Source organism: Schistocerca serialis, chromosome 10 (assembly GCF_023864345.2).
Source record: "Schistocerca serialis cubense isolate TAMUIC-IGC-003099 chromosome 10, iqSchSeri2.2, whole genome shotgun sequence".
NCBI lineage: Eukaryota > Metazoa > Arthropoda > Insecta > Orthoptera > Acrididae > Schistocerca > Schistocerca serialis.
Window position 1 is genome coordinate 22,170,496 of NC_064647.1, and position 19,680 is coordinate 22,190,175.

The following is a 19,680-nucleotide window of genomic DNA, read 5'->3' on the forward strand; positions in this document are numbered from 1 at the left end:
GAAGTGAAGCATCGGAATCTAAAACTGGTCTCAAAGGAGAGGTTCATATCATAGAAAGTGAGAGAGTCAGTCCTCTTGTACTTATGTCGGCATTGTGACTTTTGTATTAAATTCGTATGCAATTTCTGTGTTTCATTGTAAATAAGAAGGTCCAAGGGATACAGTAGACCTGAAGTGTAGCATCGGAATCTAAAACTGGACTCAGAGGAGAGGTTCATATCATAGAAAGTGAGAGTGTCAGTCCGCTTGTACTTAAGTCGGCATTGTGACTTTTGTATTAAATTCGGATGCAATTTCTGTGTTTCATCGTCAATAAGAAGGTGCAAGGGATACAGTAAACCTGAAGTGAAGCATCGGAATCTAAAACTGGATTCACAGGAGAGGTTCATAACACAGAAAGTGATTGTGTCAGTCCTCTTGTACATAAGTCGGCATTGTGACTTTTGCATTAAAATCGGATGCAATTTCTGTGTTTCATCGTCAATAAGAAGGTCCAAGGGATACTGTAAACCTGATGTGAAGCATCGGAATCTAAAACTGGACTCACAGGAGGGGTTCATAACACAGAAAGTCAGGGTGTCATCGTCTTGTACATAAGTGGGCATTGTGGCTTTTGTAATAAATTCGGATGCAATTTCAGTGTTTCATCGTCAATAAGAAGGTCCAAGGGATACAGTAAACCTGAAGTGAAGCATCGGAATCTAAAACTGGACACACAAGAGAAGTTCATATCATAGAAAGTGAGAGTGTCAGTCCTGTTGTACTTAAGTCGGCATTGTGCCTTTTGTATTAAATTCGGATGCAATTTCTGTATTTCATCGTCAATAAGACGGTCCATGGGATACAGTACACCTGAATTGAAGCATCGGAATCTAAGACTGGACTCACAGGAGAGGTTCATATCATAGACAGTTAGAGTGTCAGTCCTCTTGTACTTAAGTCGCCATCGTGATTTTTGTATTAAATTCGGATGCAATTTCTGTGTTTCATCGTCAAAAAGAAGGTCCATTAAATACAGTAAACCTGAAGTGAAGCATCGGAATCTAAAACTGGTCTCAAAGGAGAGGTTCATATCATAGAAAGTGAGAGTGTCAGTCCTCTTGTACTTATGTCGGCATTGTGACATTTGTATTAAATTCGTATGCAATTTCTGTGTTTCATTCTAAATAAGAAGGTCCAAGGGATACAGTAAACCTGAAGTGAAGCATCGGAATCTAAAACTGGACTCACAGGAGAGGTTCATATCATTGAAAGTGAGAGTGTCAGTCCGCTTGTACTTAAGTCGGCATTGTGACTTTTGTATTAAATTCGGATGCAATTTCTGTGTTTCATCGTCAATAAGAAGGTCCAAGGGATACAGTAAACCTGAAGTGAAGCATCGGAACCTAAAACTGGATTCACAGGAGAGGTTCATAACACAGAACGTGAGGGTGTCAGTCCACTTGTACATAAGTCGGCATTGTGGCTTTTGTAATAAATTCGGATGCAATTTCTGTGTTTCATCGTCAATAAGAAGGTCCAAGGGATACAGTAAACCTGAAGTGAAGCATCGGAATCCAAAACTGGACACACAGGAGATGTTCATATCATAGAAAGTGAGAGAGTCAATCCTCTTGTATTTAAGTCGGCATTGTGACTTTTGTATTAAATTCGGATGCAATTTCTGTGTTTCATCGTCAATAACAAGGTCCAAGGGATACAGTAAACCTGAAGTGATTCATCGGAATCTAAAACTGGACTCACAGGAGAGGTTCATAACACAGAAAGTGAGGGTGTCAGTCCTCTTGTACATAAGTCGGCATTGTGACTTTTGCTTTAAATTCGGATGCAATTTCTATGTTTCATCGTCAATTAGAAGGTCCAAGGGATACAGTAAACCTGATGTGAAGCATCGGAATCTAAAACTGGACTCACAGGAGGGGTTCATAACACAGAAAGTCAGGGTGTTATCGTCTTGTACATAAGTCGGCATTGTGGCTTTTGTAATAAATTCGGATGCAATTTCAGTGTTTCATCGTCAATAAGAAGGTCCAAGGGATACAGTAAACCTGAAGTGAAGCATCGGAATCTAAAACTGGACACACAAGAGAAGTTCATATCATAGAAAGTGAGAGTGCCAGTCCCGTTGTACTTAAGTCGGCATTGTGCCTTTTGTATTAAATTCGGATGCAATTTCTGTATTTCATCGTCAATAAGACGGTCCATGGGATACAGTACACCTGAATTGAAGCATCGGAATCTAAGACGGGACTCACAGGAGAGGTTCATATCATAGACAGTTAGAGTGTCATTCCTCTTGTACTTAAGTCGCCATCGTGATTTTTGTATTATATTCGGATGCAATTTCTGTGTTTCATCGTCAAGAAGAAGGTCCATTAAATACAGTAAACCTGAAGTGAAGCATCGGAATCTAAAACTGGTCTCAAAGGAGAGGTTCATATCATAGAAAGTGAGAGAGTCAGTCCTCTTGTACTTATGTCGGCATTGTGACTTTTGTATTAAATTCGTATGCAATTTCTGTGTTTCATTGTAAATAAGAAGGTCCAAGGGATACAGTAGACCTGAAGTGAAGCATCGGAATCTAAAACTGGACTCACAGGAGAGGTTCATATCATAGAAAGTGAGAGTGTCAGTCCGCTTGTACTTAAGTCGGCATTGTGACTTTTGTATTAAATTCGGATGCAATTTCTGTGTTTCATCGTCAATAAGAAGGTGCAAGGGATACAGTAAACCTGAAGTGTAGCATCGGAATCTAAAACTGGATTCACAGGAGAGGTTCATAACACAGAAAGTGATTGTGTCAGTCCTCTTGTACATAAGTCGGCATTGTGACTTTTGCATTAAAATCGGATGCAATTTCTGTGTTTCATCGTCAATAAGAAGGTCCAAGGGATACTGTAAACCTGATGTGAAGCATCGGAATCTAAAACTGGACTCACAGGAGGGGTTCATAACACAGAAAGTCAGGGTGTCATCGTCTTGTACATAAGTCGGCATTGTGGCTTTTGTAATAAATTCGGATGCAATTTCAGTGTTTCATCGTCAATAAGAAGGTCCAAGGGATACAGTAAACCTGAAGTGAAGCATCGGAATCTAAAACTGGACACACAAGAGAAGTTCATATCATAGAAAGTGAGAGTGTCAGTCCTGTTGTACTTAAGTCGGCATTGTGCCTTTTGTATTAAATTCGGATGCAATTTCTGTATTTCATCGTCAATAAGACGGTCCATGGGATACAGTACACCTGAATTGAAGCATCGGAATCTAAGACTGGACTCACAGGAGAGGTTCATATCATAGACAGTTAGAGTGTCAGTCCTCTTGTACTTAAGTCGCCATCGTGATTTTTGTATTAAATTCGGATGCAATTTCTGTGTTTCATCGTCAAAAAGAAGGTCCATTAAATACAGTAAACCTGAAGTGAAGCATCGGAATCTAAAACTGGTCTCAAAGGAGAGGTTCATATCATAGAAAGTGAGAGTGTCAGTCCTCTTGTACTTATGTCGGCATTGTGACATTTGTATTAAATTCGTATGCAATTTCTGTGTTTCATTCTAAATAAGAAGGTCCAAGGGATACAGTAAACCTGAAGTGAAGCATCGGAATCTAAAACTGGACTCACAGGAGAGGTTCATATCATTGAAAGTGAGAGTGTCAGTCCGCTTGTACTTAAGTCGGCATTGTGACTTTTGTATTAAATTCGGATGCAATTTCTGTGTTTCATCGTCAATAAGAAGGTCCAAGGGATACAGTAAACCTGAAGTGAAGCATCGGAACCTAAAACTGGACTCACAGGAGAGGTTCATAACACAGAACGTGAGGGTGTCAGTCCACTTGTACATAAGTCGGCATTGTGGCTTTTGTAATAAATTCGGATGCAATTTCTGTGTTTCATCGTCAATAAGAAGGTCCAAGGGATACAGTAAACCTGAAGTGAAGCATCGGAATCCAAAACTGGACACACAGGAGATGTTCATATCATAGAAAGTGAGAGAGTCAATCCTCTTGTATTTAAGTCGGCATTGTGCCTTTTGTATTAAAATCGGATGCAATTTCTGTGTTTCATCGTCAATAACAAGGTCCAAGGGATACAGTAAACCTGAAGTGAATCATCGGAATCTAAAACTGGACTCACAGGAGAGGTTCATAACACAGAAAGTGAGGGTGTCAGTCCTCTTGTACATAAGTCGGCATTGTGACTTTTGCTTTAAATTCGGATGCAATTTCTATGTTTCATCGTCAATTAGAAGGTCCAAGGGATACAGTAAACCTGATGTGAAGCATCGGATTCTAAAACTGGACTCACTGGAGGGGTTCATAACACAGAAAGTGAGGGTGTCAGTCCTCTTGTACATAAGTCGGCATTGTGGCTTTTGTAATAAATTCGGATGCAATTTCACTGTTTCATCGTCAATAAGAAGGTCCAAGGGATACAGTAAACCTGAAGTGAAGTATCGGAATCTAAAACTGGACACACAGGAGAAGTTCATATCATAGAAAGTGAGAGTGTCAGTCCTGTTGTACTTAAGACGGCATTGTGCCTTTTGTATTAAATTCGGATGCAATTTCTGTATTTCATCGTCAATAAGAAGGTCCATTGGATACAGTACACCTAAAGTGAAGCATTGGAATCTAAGACTGGTCTCACAGGAGAGGTTCATATCATAGACAGTTAGGGTGTCAGTCCTCTTGTACTTAAGTCGGCATCGTGATTTTTGTATTAAATTCGGATGCAATTTCTGTGTTTCATCGTCAATAAGAAGGTCCAAGGGATACAGTAAACCTGAAGTGAAGCATCGGATTCTAAAACTGGTCTCACAGGAGAGGTTCATATCATAGAAAGTGAGAGTGTAGTCCTCTTGTACTTACATCGGCATTGTGACTTTTGTATTAAATTCGTAAGCAATTTCTGTGTTTCATCGTCAATAAGAAGTCCCAAGGGATACAGTAAACCTGAAGTGAAGCATCGGAATCTAAAACTGCACACACTGGAGAAGTTCATATCATACAAAGTGAGAGTGTCAGTCCTCTTGTACTTAAGTCGGCATTGTGACTTTTGCATTAAATTCGGATGCAATTTCTGTGTTTCATCGTCAATAAGAAGGTCCAAGGGATACAGTAAACCTGAAGTGAAGCATCGGAATCTAAGACTGGACTCACAGGAGAGGTTCATATCATAGAAATTTAGAGTGTCAGTCCTCTTGTACTTAAGTCGGCATCGTGATTTTTGTATTAAATTCGGATGCAATCTCTGTGTTTCATCATCAATAAGACGGTCCAATAAATACAGTAAACCTGAAGTGAAGCATCGGAATCTAAAACTGGTCTCACAGGAGAGGTTCATATCATAGAATGTGAGAGTGTCAGTCCTCTTGTACTTAAGTCGGCATTGTTACTTTTGTATTAAATTCGTATGCAATTTCGGTGTTTCATTGTAAATAAGAAGGTCAAAGGGATACAGTAAACCTGAAGTGAAGCATTGGAATCTAAAACTGGACTCACAGGAGACGTTCATATCATAGAAAGTGGGAGTGTCAGTCCTCTTGTACTTCAGTCGGCATTGTGCCTGTTGTATTAAATTCAGGTGCAATTTCTGTGTTTAATTGTCAATAAGAATGTCCATGGGATACAGTAAACTTGAAGTGAAGCATCAGAAACCAAATCTGAACTCACAGGAGAGGTTCATATCATAGAAAGTAAGACTGTCAGTCCTCTTGTACTTAAGTCGGCATTGTGCCTTTTGGTTTAAATCCGAATGCAATTTCTGTGTTTCATCGTCAATAAGAAGGTCGAAGGGAGACAGTAAACCTGAAGTAGAGCATCGGAATCTAAAACTTGACTCACTGTAGAGGTTCATATCATAGAATGTGGGAGTGTCAGTCCTCTTGTGCTTAAGTCGGTATTGTGCCTTTTGTATTAAATTCTTATGCAATTTCTGTGTTTCATCGTCAATAAGAAAGTCCAAGGTATACAGTAAACCTGAAGTGAAGCATCGGAATCTAAAACTGGACTCACAGGAGAGGTTCATATCATAGAAAGTGAGAGTGTCAGTCCTCTTGTACTTAAGTCGGCATTGTGCCTTTTGTATTAAGTTCGGATGCAATTTCTGTGTTTCATCGTCAATAAGAACGTCCAACGGATACAGTAAATCTGAAGTGAAGCATCGGAATCCAAAACTGGATTCACAGGAGATGTTCATATCATAGAAAATAGGAGCGTCAGTCCTCTTGTACTTAAGTCGGCATTGTACCTTTTGTATTAAATTCGGATGCCATTTCTGTGTTTCATCGTCAATAAGAAGGTCCAAGGGATACAGTAAACCTGAAGCGAAGCATCGGAATCTAAAACTGGACTCACAGAAGAGGTTCATTTCATAGAAAGTGAGTGTGTCTGTCCACTTGTACTTAAGTCGGCATTGTGACATTTGTATTAAATTCGGATGCAATTTCTGTGTTTCATCGTCAATAAGAAGGTCCAAGGGATACAGTAAACCTGAAGTGAAGCATCGGAATCTAAAACTGGACTCACAGCAGTGGTTCATATCATAGAAAGTGAGAGTGTCAGTCCTCTTGTACTTAAGTCGGCATTGTGCCTTTTGTATTAAGTTCGGATGCTATTTCTGTGTTTCATCGTCAATAAGAAAGTCCAAGGGATACAGTAAACCTGAAGTGAAGCATCGGAATCTAAAACTGGACTCACAGGAGAGGTTCACTTCATAGAAAGTGAGAGTGTCAGTCCTCTTGATCTTAAGTCGGCATTGTGCCTTTTGTATTAAATTCGGATGCAATTTCTGTGTTTCAGCGTCAATAAGAATGTACAAGGGATACAGTAAACCAGAAGTGAAGCATCGCAGTCTAAAACTGAACTCACAGGAGAGGTTCATATCGTAGAAAGTGAGTGTGTCAGTCCTCTTGTACTTAAGTCGGCATTGTGACTTTTGTATTAAATTCGGATCCAATTTCTATGTTTCATCGTCAATAAGACGGTCCAAGGGATACAGTAAACCTGAAGTGAAGCATTGGAATCTAAAACTGGACTTACAGGAGTGGTTCATATCATAGAAAGTGAGAGTGTCAGTCCTCTTGTACTTAAGTCGGCATTGTGACTTTTGTATTAAATTCGGATTCAATTTCTGTGTTTTATCGTCAATAAGAATCTCCAAGGGATACAGTAAACCTGAAGTGATACATCGGAATCTAAAACTGGACTCACAGGAGAGGTTCATATCATAGAAAGTGAGAGTGTCAATCCTCTTGTACTTAAGTCGGCATTGTGCATTTTGTATTAAATTCGGATGCAAATTCTTTGTTTCATCGTCAACAAGAAGGTCCAAGGATACAGTAAACCTGAAGTGAGGCATTGGCATCTAAAACTGGACTCACAGGCGAGGTTCGTATCATAGAAAGTGAGACTGTCAGTCCTCTTGTACTTAAGCCGGCATTGTGCCTCTTGTATTAAATTCGGATGCAATTTCTGTGTTTCATCGTCAATAAGAAAGTCCAAGGGATACAGTAAACCCGAAGTGAAGCATCGGAATCTAAAACTGGACTCACAGGAGAGGTTCATATCATAGAAAGTGAGAGTGTCAGTCCTCTTGTACTTAAGTCGGCGTTGTGCATTTTGTATTAATTTCAAGATGCAATTTCTGTGTTTCACCGTCAATAAGAAGGTCCAAGGGATACAGTAAACCTGAAGTGAAGCATCGGAATCTATGACTGGACTCACAGGAGACGTTCATATCATAGAAAGTTAGAGTGTCAGTCCTCTTGTACTTAAGACGGCATTGTGAATTCTGTATTAAATTCGGGTGCAATTTCTGTGTTTCATCGTTAAAAAGAAGGTCCATTAAATACAGTAAACCTGAAGTGAGGCATCGGAATATAAAACTGGTCTCAATGGAGAGGTTCATATCATAGAAGGTGAGAGTGTCAGTTCTCTTGTACTTATGTCGGCATTGTGACTTTTGTATAAAATTCGAATGCAAATTTTTGTGTTTCATTGTAAATAAGAAGGTCCAAGGGATACAGTAGCCCTGAAGTGAAGCATCGGAATCTAAAACTGAACTCACAGGAGATGTTCATATCATAGAAAGTGAGAGTGTCAGTCCTCTTGTTCTTAAGTCAGCATTGTGCCTTTTGTATTAAATTCGGATGCAATTTCTGTATTTCATCGTCAATAAGAAGGTCCATGGGATACAGTACACCTGAATTGAAGCATCGGAATCTATGACTGGACTCACAGGAGAGGTTCATATCATAGAAAGTTAGAGTGTCAGTCCTCTTGTACTTAAGTCGGCATTGTGCATTCTGTATTAAATTCGGATGCAATTTCTGTGTTTCATCGTTAAAAAGAAGGTCCATTAAATACAGTAAACCTGAAGTGAGGCATCGGAATATAAAACTGGTCTCAATGGAGAGGTTCATATCATAGAAAGTGAGCGTGTCAGTCCTATTGTACTTATGTCGGCATTGTGACTTTTGTATTAAATTCGTATGCAATTTCTGTGTTTCATTGTAAATAAGAAGGTCCAAGGGATACAGTAGATCTGAAGTGAAGCATCGGAATTTATAACTGGACTCACAGGAGATGTTCATATCAGAGACAGTGAGAGTGTCAGTCCTCTTGTACTTAAGTCGGCATTGTGACTTTTGTATTAAATTCGGATGCTATTTCTGTGTTTCATCGGCAATAAGAAGGTCCAAGGGATACAGTAAACCTGATGTGAAGCATGGGAATCTAAAACTGGACTCACAGGAGAGGTTCATATCATAGAAAGTTTGAGTGTCAGTCCTCCTGTACTTAAGTCGGCATCGTGATTTTTGTATTAATTTCGGATGCAATTTCTGTGTTTCATCGTCAATAAGAAGGTCCATTAAATACAGTAAACCTGAAGTGAAGCATCGGAATCGAAAACTGGTCTCAAAGGAGAGGTTCATATCATAGAAAGTGAGAGTGTCTGTCCTCTTGTACTTAAGTCGGCATTGTGACTTTTGTATTTAATTCGTATGCAATTTCTGTGTTTCATTGTAAATAAGAATGTCCAAGGGATACAGTAGACCTGAAGTGAAGCATCGGAATCTAAAACTGGACTCACAGGAGATGTTCATATCAGAGAAAGTGAGTGTGTCAGTCCTCTTGTACTTAAGTCGGCATTGTGACTTTTGTATTAAATTCGGATGCTATTTCTGTGTTTCATCGGCAATAAGAAGGTCCAAGGGATACAGTAAACCTGATGTGAAGCATCGGAATCTAAAACTGGACTCACAGGAGAGGTTCATATCATAGAAAGTTAGAGTGTCAGTCCTCCTGTACTTAAGTCGGCATCGTGATTTTAGTATGAAATTCGGAAGCAATTTCTGTGTTTCATCGTCAATAAGAAGGTCCATTAAATACAGTAAACCTGAAGTGAAGCATCGGAATCTAAAACTGGACTCACAGGAGAGGTTCATAACACAGAAAGTGAGGGTGTCAGTCCACTTGTACATAAGTCGGCTTGTGGCTTTTGTAATAAATTCGGATGCAATTTCAGTGTTTCATCGTCAATAAGAAGGTCCAAGGGATACAGTAAACCTGAAGTGAAGCATCGGATTCTAAAACTGGACACACAGGAGATGTTCATATCATAGAAAGTGAGAGAGTCAATCCTCTTGTATTTAAGTCGGCATTGTGACTTTTGTATTAAATTCGGATGCAATTTCTGTGTTTCATCGTCAATAACAAGGTCCAAGGGATACAGTAAACCTGAAGTGAAGCATCGGAATCTAAAACTGGACTCACATTAGAGGTTCATAACACAGAAAGTGAGGGTGTCAGTCCTCTTGTACATAAGTCGGCATTGTGACTTTTACATTAAATTCGGATGCAATTTCTGTGTTTCATCGTCAATAAGAAGGTCCTAGGGATACAGTAAACCTGATGTGAAGCATCGGAATCTAAAACTGGACTCACAGGAGAGGTTGATATCATAGAAAGTTAGAGTGTCAGTCCTCCTGGTCTTAAGTCGGCATCGTGATTTTTGTATTAAATTCGGATGCAATTTCTGTGTTTCATCGTCAATAAGAAGGTCCATTAAATACAGTAAACCTGAAGTGAATCATCGGAATCGAAAACTGGTCTCAAAGGAGAGGTTCATATCATAGAACGTGAGAGTGTCAGTCCTCTTGTACTTAAGTCGGCATTGTGACTTTTGTATTAAATTCGTATGCAATTTCTGTGTTTCATTGTAAATAAGAAGGTCCAAGGGATACAGTAAACCTGAAGTGAAGCATCGGAATCTAAAACTGGACTCACAGGAGAGGTTCATATCATAGAAAGTGAGAGTGTAAGTCCGCTTGTACTTAAGTCGGCATTGTGACTTTTGTATTAAATTCGGATGCAATTTCTGTGTTTCATCGTCAATAAGACGGTCCATTAAATACAGTAAACCTGAAGTGAAGCATCGGAATCTAAAACTGGTCTCACAGGAGAGGTTCATATCATAGAAAGTGAGAGTGTCAGTCCTCTTGTACTTAAGTCGGCATAGTTACTTTTGTATTAAATTCGTATGCAATTTCGGTGTTTCATTGTAAATAAGAAGGTCAAAGGGATACAGTAAACCTGAAGTGAAGCATTGGAATCTAAAACTGGACTCACAGGAGACGTTCATATCATAGAAAGTGAGAGTGTCAGTCCTCTTGTACTTAAGTCGGCATTGTGCCTGTTGTATTAAATTCAGGTGCAATTTCTGTGTTTAATTGTCAATAAGAAGGTCCATGGGATACAGTAAACTTGAAGTGAAGCATCAGAAACCAAATCTGAACTCACAGGAGAGGTTCATATCATAGAAAGTAAGAGTGTCAGTCCTCTTGTACTTAAGTCGGCATTGTGCCTTTTGTATTAAATCCGAATGCAATTTCTGTGTTTCATCGTCAATAAGAAGGTCGAAGGGATACAGTAAACCTGAAGTAGAGCATCGGAATCTAAAACTTGACTCACTGTAGAGGTTCATATCATAGAATGTGGGAGTGTCAGTCCTCTTGTGCTTAAGTCGGTATTGTGCCTTTTGTATTAAATTCTTATGCAATTTCTGTGTTTCATCGTCAATAAGAAAGTCCAAGGTATACAGTAAACCTGAAGTGAAGCATCGGAATCTAAAACTGGACTCACAGGAGTGGTTCATATCATAGAAAGTGAGAGAGTCAGTCCTCATGTACTTAAGTCGGCATTGTGCCTTTTGTATTAAGTTCGGATGCAATTTCTGTGTTTCATCGTCAATAAGAACGTCCAAGGGATACAGTAAACCTGAAGTGAAGCATCGGAATCCAAAACTGGATTCACCGGAGATGTTCATATCATAGAAAATAGGAGCGTCGGTCCTCTTGTACTTAAGTCGGCATTGTACCTTTTGTATTAAATTCGGATGCCATTTCTGTGTTTCATCGTCAATAAGAAGGTCCAAGGGATACAGTAAACCTGAAGCGAAGCATCGGAATCTAAAACTGAACTCACAGAAGAGGTTCATTTCATAGAAAGTGAGTGTGTCTGTCCACTTGTACTTAAGTCGGCATTGTGACATTTGTATTAAATTCGGATGCAATTTCTGTGTTTCATCGTCAATAAGAAGGTCCAAGGGATACAGTAAACCTGAAGTGAAGCATCGGAATCTAAAACTGGACTCACAGCAGTGGTTCATATCATAGAAAGTGAGAGTGTCAGTCCTCTTGTACTTAAGTCGGCATTGTGCATTTTGTATTAAATTCGGATGCAATTTCTGTGTTTCATCGTCAATAAGAAAGTCCAAGGGATACAGTAAACCTGAAGTGAAGCATCGGAATCTAAAACTGGACTCACAGGAGAGGTTCACTTCATAGAAAGTGAGAGTGTCAGTCCTCTTGATCTTAAGTCGGCATTGTGCCTTTTGTATTACATTCGGATGCAATTTCTGTGTTTCAGCGTCAATAAGAATGTCCAAGGGATACAGTAAACCAGAATTGAAGCATCGCAGTCTAAAACTGAACTCACAGGAGAGGTTCATATCGTAGATAGTGAGTGTGTCAGTCCTCTTGTACTTAAGTCGGCATTGTGACTTTTGTATTAAATTCGGATGCAATTTCTATGTTTCATCGTCAATAAGACGGTCCAAGGGATACAGTAAACCTGAAGTGAAGCATCGGAATCTAAAACTGGACTTACAGGAGTGGTTCATATCATAGAAAGTGAGAGTGTCAGTCCTCTTGTACTTAAGTCGGCATTGTGACTTTTGTATTAAATTCGGATTCAATTTCTGTGTTTTATCGTCAATAAGAATCTCCAAGGGATACAGTAAACCTGAAGTGATACATCGGAATCTAAAACTGGACTCACAGGAGAGGTTCATATCATAGAAAGTGAGAGTGTCAATCCTCTTGTACTTAAGTCGGCATTGTGCATTTTGTATTAAATTCGGATGCAAATTCTTTGTTTCATCGTCAACAAGAAGGTCCAAGGATACAGTAAACCTGAAGTGAGGCATTGGCATCTAAAACTGGACTCACAGGCGAGGTTCGTATCATAGAAAGTGAGACTGTCAGTCCTCTTCTACTTAAGCCGGCATTGTGCCTCTTGTATTAAATTCGGATGCAATTTCTGTGTTTCATCGTCAATAAGAAAGTTCAAGGGATACAGTAAACCTGAAGTGAAGCATCGGAATCTAAAACTGGACTCACAGGAGAGGTTCATATCATAGAAAGTGAGAGTGTCAGTCCTCTTGTACTTAAGTCGGCGTTGTGCATTTTGTATTAATTTCAAGATGCAATTTCTGTGTTTCACCGTCAATAAGAAGGTCCAAGGGATACAGTAAACCTGAAGTGAAGCATCGGAATCTAAGACTGGACTCACAGGAGAGGTTCATATCATAGAAAGTTAGAGTGTCAGTCCTCTTGTACTTAAGACGGCATTGTGAATTCTGTATTAAATTCGGTTGCAATTTCTGTGTTTCATCGTTAAAAAGAAGGTCCATTAAATACAGTAAACCTGAAGTGAGGCATCGGAATATAAAACTGGTCTCAATGGAGAGGTTCATATCATAGAAGGTGAGAGTGTCAGTTCTCTTGTACTTATGTCGGCATTGTGACTTTTGTATAAAATTCGTATGCAAATTTTTGAATTTCATTGTAAATAAGAAGGTCCAAGGGATACAGTAGACCTGAAGTCAAGCATCGGAAACTAAAACTGGACTCACAGGAGATGTTCATATCATAGAAAGTGAGAGTGTCAGTCCTCTTGTACTTAAGTCAGCATTGTGCCTTTTGTATTAAATTCGGATGCAATTTCTGTATTTCATCGTCAATAAGAAGGTCCATGGGATACAGTACACCTGAATTGAAGCATCGGAATCTATGACTGGACTCACAGGAGAGGTTCATATCATAGAAAGTTAGAGTGTCAGTCCTCTTGTACTTAAGTCGGCATTGTGCATTCTGTATTAAATTCGGATGCAATTTCTGTGTTTCATCGTTAAAAAGAAGGTCCATTAAATACAGTAAACTTGAAGTGAGGCATCGGAATATAAAACTGGTCTCAATGGAGAGGTTCATATCATAGAAAGTGAGAGTGTCATTCCTATTGTACTTATGTCGGCATTGTGACTTTTGTATTAAATTCGTATGCAATTTCTGTGTTTCATTGTAAATAAGAAGGTCCAAGGGATACAGTAGATCTGAAGTGAAGCATCGGAATTTAAAACTGGACTCACAGGAGATGTTCATTACAGAGAAAGTGAGAGTGTCAGTCCTCTTGTACTTAAGTCGGCATTGTGACTTTTGTATTAAATTCGGATGCTATTTCTGTGTTTCATCGGCAATAAGAAGGTCCAAGGGATACAGTAAACCTGATGTGAAGCATCGGAATCTAAAACTGGACTCACAGGAGAGGTTCATATCATAGAAAGTTTGAGTGTCAGTCCTCCTGTACTTAAGTCGGCATCGTGATTTTTGTATTAAATTCGGATGCAATTTCTGTGTTTCATCGTCAATAAGAAGGTCCATTAAATACAGTAAACCTGAAGTGAAGCATCGGAATCGAAAACAGGTCTCAAAGGAGAGGTTCATATCATAGAAAGTGAGAGTGTCTGTCCTCTTGTACTTAAGTGGCATTGTGACTTTTGTATTAAATTCGGATGCTATTTCTGTGTTTCATCGGCAATAAGAAGGTCCAAGGGATACAGTAAACCTGATGTGAAGCATCGGAATCTAAAACTGGACTCACAGGAGAGGTTCATATCATAGAAAGTTAGAGTGTCAGTCCTCCTGTACTTAAGTCGGCATCGTGATTTTAGTATTAAATTCGGAAGCAATTTCTGTGTTTCATCGTCAATAAGAAGGTCCATTAAATACAGTAAACCTGAAGTGAAGCATCGGAATCTAAAACTGGACTCACAGGAGAGGTTCATAACACAGAAAGTGAGGGTGTCAGTCCACTTGTACATAAGTCGGCTTGTGGCTTTTGTAATAAATTCCGATGCAATTTCAGTGTTTCATCGTCAATAAGAAGGTCCAAGGGATACAGTAAACCTGAAGTGAAGCATCGGATTCTAAAACTGGACACACAGGAGATGTTCATATCATAGAAAGTGAGAGAGTCAATCCTCTTGTATTTAGGTCGGCATTGTGACTTTTGTATTAAATTCGGATGCAATTTCTGTGTTTCATCGTCAATAACAAGGTCCAAGGGATACACTAAACCTGAAGTGAAGCATCGGAATCTAAAACTGGACTCACATTAGAGGTTCATAACACAGAAAGTGAGGGTGTCAGTCCTCTTGTACATAAGTCGGCATTGTGACTTTTACATTAAATTCGGATGCAATTTCTGTGTTTCATCGTCAATAAGAAGGTCCAAGGGATACAGTAAACCTGATGTGAAGCATCGGAATCTAAAACTGGACTCACAGGAGAGGTTGATATCATAGAAAGTTAGAGTGTCAGTCCTCCTGGTCTTAAGTCGGCATCGTGATTTATGTATTAAATTCGGATGCAATTTCTGTGTTTCATCGTCAATAAGAAGGTCCATTAAATACAGTAAACCTGAAGTGAAGCATCGGAATCGAAAACTGGTCTCAAAGGAGAGGTTCATATCATAGAAAGTGAGAGTGTCAGTCCTCTTGTACTTAAGTCGGCATTGTGACTTTTGTATTAAATTCGTATGCAATTTCTGTGTTTCATTGTAAATAAGAAGGTCCAAGGGATACAGTAAACCTGAAGTGAAGCTGCGGAATCTAAAACTGGACTCACAGGAGAGGTTCATATCATAGAAAGTGAGAGTGTAAGTCCGCTTGTACTTAAGTCGGCATTGTGACTTTTGTATTAAATACGGATGCAATTTCTGTGTTTCATCGTCAATAAGAAGGCCCAAGGGATACAGTAAAGCTGAAGTGAAGCATCGGAATCTAAAACCGGACACACTGGAGAAGTTCATATCATAGAAAGTGAGAGTGTCAGTCCTCTTGTACTTAAGTCAGCATTTTGCCTTTTGTATTAAATTCGGATGCAATTTCTGTATTTCATCGTCAATAAGAAGGTCCATGGGATACAGTACACCTGAATTGAAGCATCGGAATCTATGACTGGACTCACAGGAGAGGTTCATATCATAGAAAGTTAGAGTGTCAGTCCTCTTGTACTTAAGTCGGCATTGTGCATTCTGTATTAAATTCGGATGCAATTTCTGTGTTTCATCGTTAAAAAGAAGGTCCATTAAATACAGTAAACCTGATGTGAGGCATCGGAATATAAAACTGGTCTCAATGGAGAGGTTCATATCATAGAACGTTAGAGTGTCAGTCCTCTTGTACTTAAGTCGGCATTGTGACTTTTGTATTAAATTCGGATGCAATTTCTATGTTTCATCGTCAATAAGAAGGTCCAAGGGATACAGTAAACCTGAAGTGAAGCATCGGAATCTAAAACTGGACTTACAGGAGTGGTTCATATCATAGGAAGTGAGAGTGTCAGTCCCCTTGTACTTAAGTCGGCATTGTGACTTTTGTATTAAATTCGGATTCAATTTCTGTGTTTTATCGTCAATAAGAATCTCCAAGGGATACAGTAAACCTGAAGTGATACATCGGAATCTAAAACAGGACTCACAGGAGAGGTTCATATCATAGAAAGTGAGAGTGTCAATCCTCTTGTACTTAAGTCGGCATTGTGCATTTTGTATTAAATTCGGATGCAATTTCTGTGTTTCATCGTCAACAAGAAGGTCCAAGGGATACAGTAAACCTGAAGTGAGGCATTGGAATCTAAAACTGGACTCACAGGAGAGGTTCGTATCATAGAAAGTGAGACTGTCAGTCCTCTTGTACTTAAGCCGGCATTGTGCCTCTTGTATTAAATTCGGATGCAATTTCTGTGTTTCATCGTCAATAAGAAAGTCCAAGGGATACAGTAAACCTAAAGTGAAGCATCGGAATCTAAAACTGGACTCACAGGAGAGGTTCATATCATAGAAAGTGAGAGTGTCAGTCCTCTTGTACTTAAGTCGGCGTTGTGCATTTTGTATTAATTTCAAGATGCAATTTCTGTGTTTCACCGTCAATAAGAAGGTCCAAGGGATACAGTAAACCTGAAGTGAAGCATCGGAATCTATGACTGGACTCACAGGAGAGGTTCATATCATAGAAAGTTAGAGTGTCAGTCTTCTTGTACTTAAGTCGGCATTATGCATTCTGTATTAAATTCGGATGCAATTTCTGAGTTTCATCGTTAAAAAGAAGGTCCATTAAATACAGTAAACCTGAAGTGAGGCATCGGAATATAAAACTGGTCTCAATGGAGAGGTTCATATCATAGAAAGTGAGAGTGTCAGTCCTCTTGTACTTATGACGGCATTGTGACTTTTGTATTAAATTCGTATGCAATTTCTGTGTTTGATTGTAAATAAGAAGGTCCAAGGGATACAGTAGACCAGTAGTGACGCATCGGAATCTAAAACCGGACTCACAGGAGATGTTCATATCAGAGAAAGTGGGAGTGTCAGTCCTCTTGTACTGAAGTCGGCATTGTGACTTTTGTATTAAATTCGGATGCTATTTCTGTGTTTCATCGGCAATAAGAAGGTCCAAGGGATACAGTAAAGCTGAAGTGAAGCATCGGAATCTAAAACTGGACACACTGGAGAAGTTCATATCATAGAAAGTGAGAGTGTCAGTCCTCTTGTACTTAAGTCAGCATTGTGCCTTTTGTATTAATTTCGGATGCAATTTCTGTGTTTCATCGTTAAAAAGAAGGTCCATTAAATACAGTAAACCTGAAGTGAGGCATCGGAATATAAAACTGGTCTCAATGGAGAGGTTCATATCATAGAAAATGAGAGTGTCAGTCCTCTTGTACTTATGTGGGCATTGTGACTTTTGTATTAAATTCGTATGCAATTTCTGTGTTTCATTGTAATTAAGAAGGTCCAAGGGATACAGTAGACCTGAAGTGAAGCATCGGAATCTAAAACTGGACTCACAGGAGATGTTCATATCAGAGAAAGTGGGAGTGTCAGTCCTCTTGTACTTAAGTCAGCATTGTGACTTTTGTATTAAATTCGGATGCTATTTCTGTGTTTCATCGGCAATAAGAATGTCCAAGGGATACAGTAAACCTGAAGTGAAGCATCGGAATCTAAAACTGGACTCACAGGAGAGGTTCATATCATAGAAAGTTAGAGTGTCAGTCCTCCTGTACTTAAGTCGGCATCGTGATTTTTGTATTAAATTCGGATGCAATTTCTGTCTTTCATCGTCAATAAGAAGGTCCATTAAATACAGTAAACCTGAAGTGAAGCATCGGAATCGAAAACTGGTCTCAAAGGAGAGGTTCATATCATAGAAAGTGAGAGTGTCAGTCCTCTTGTACTTAAGTCGGCATTGTGACTTTTGTATTAAATTCGTATGCAATTTCTGTGTTTCATTGTAAATAAGAAGGTCCAAGGGATACAGTAAACCTGAAGTGAAGCATCGGAATCTAAAACTGGACTCACAGGAGAGGTTCATATCATAGGAAGTGAGAGTGTAAGTCCGCTTGTACTTAAGTCGGCATTGTGACTTTTGTATTAAATTCTGATGCAATTTCGGTGTTTCATCGTCAATAAGAAGGTCCAAGGGATACAATAAACCTGAAGTGAAGTATCGGAATCTAAAACTGGACTCACAGCAGTGGTTCATATCATAGAAAGTGAGAGTGTCAATCCTCTTGTACTTAAGTCGGCATTGTGCATTTTGTATTAAATTCGGATGCAAATTCTTTGTTTCATCGTCAACAAGAAGGTCCAAGGATACAGTAAACCTGAAGTGAGGCATTGGCATCTAAAACTGGACTCACAGGCGAGGTTCGTATCATAGAAAGTGAGACTGTCAGTCCTCTTCTACTTAAGCCGGCATTGTGCCTCTTGTATTAAATTCGGATGCAATTTCTGTGTTTCATCGTCAATAAGAAAGTTCAAGGGATACAGTAAACCTGAAGTGAAGCATCGGAATCTAAAACTGGACTCACAGGAGAGGTTCATATCATAGAAAGTGAGAGTGTCAGTCCTCTTGTACTTAAGTCGGCGTTGTGCATTTTGTATTAATTTCAAGATGCAATTTCTGTGTTTCACCGTCAATAAGAAGGTCCAAGGGATACAGTAAACCTGAAGTGAAGCATCGGAATCTAAGACTGGACTCACAGGAGAGGTTCATATCATAGAAAGTTAGAGTGTCAGTCCTCTTGTACTTAAGACGGCATTGTGAATTCTGTATTAAATTCGGTTGCAATTTCTGTGTTTCATCGTTAAAAAGAAGGTCCATTAAATACAGTAAACCTGAAGTGAGGCATCGGAATATAAAACTGGTCTCAATGGAGAGGTTCATATCATAGAAGGTGAGAGTGTCAGTTCTCTTGTACTTATGTCGGCATTGTGACTTTTGTATAAAATTCGTATGCAAATTTTTGAATTTCATTGTAAATAAGAAGGTCCAAGGGATACAGTAGACCTGAAGTCAAGCATCGGAAACTAAAACTGGACTCACAGGAGATGTTCATATCATAGAAAGTGAGAGTGTCAGTCCTCTTGTACTTAAGTCAGCATTGTGCCTTTTGTATTAAATTCGGATGCAATTTCTGTATTTCATCGTCAATAAGAAGGTCCATGGGATACAGTACACCTGAATTGAAGCATCGGAATCTATGACTGGACTCACAGGAGAGGTTCATATCATAGAAAGTTAGAGTGTCAGTCCTCTTGTACTTAAGTCGGCATTGTGCATTCTGTATTAAATTCGGATGCAATTTCTGTGTTTCATCGTTAAAAAGAAGGTCCATTAAATACAGTAAACTTGAAGTGAGGCATCGGAATATAAAACTGGTCTCAATGGAGAGGTTCATATCATAGAAAGTGAGAGTGTCATTCCTATTGTACTTATGTCGGCATTGTGACTTTTGTATTAAATTCGTATGCAATTTCTGTGTTTCATTGTAAATAAGAAGGTCCAAGGGATACAGTAGATCTGAAGTGAAGCATCGGAATTTAAAACTGGACTCACAGGAGATGTTCATTACAGAGAAAGTGAGAGTGTCAGTCCTCTTGTACTTAAGTCGGCATTGTGACTTTTGTATTAAATTCGGATGCTATTTCTGTGTTTCATCGGCAATAAGAAGGTCCAAGGGATACAGTAAACCTGATGTGAAGCATCGGAAT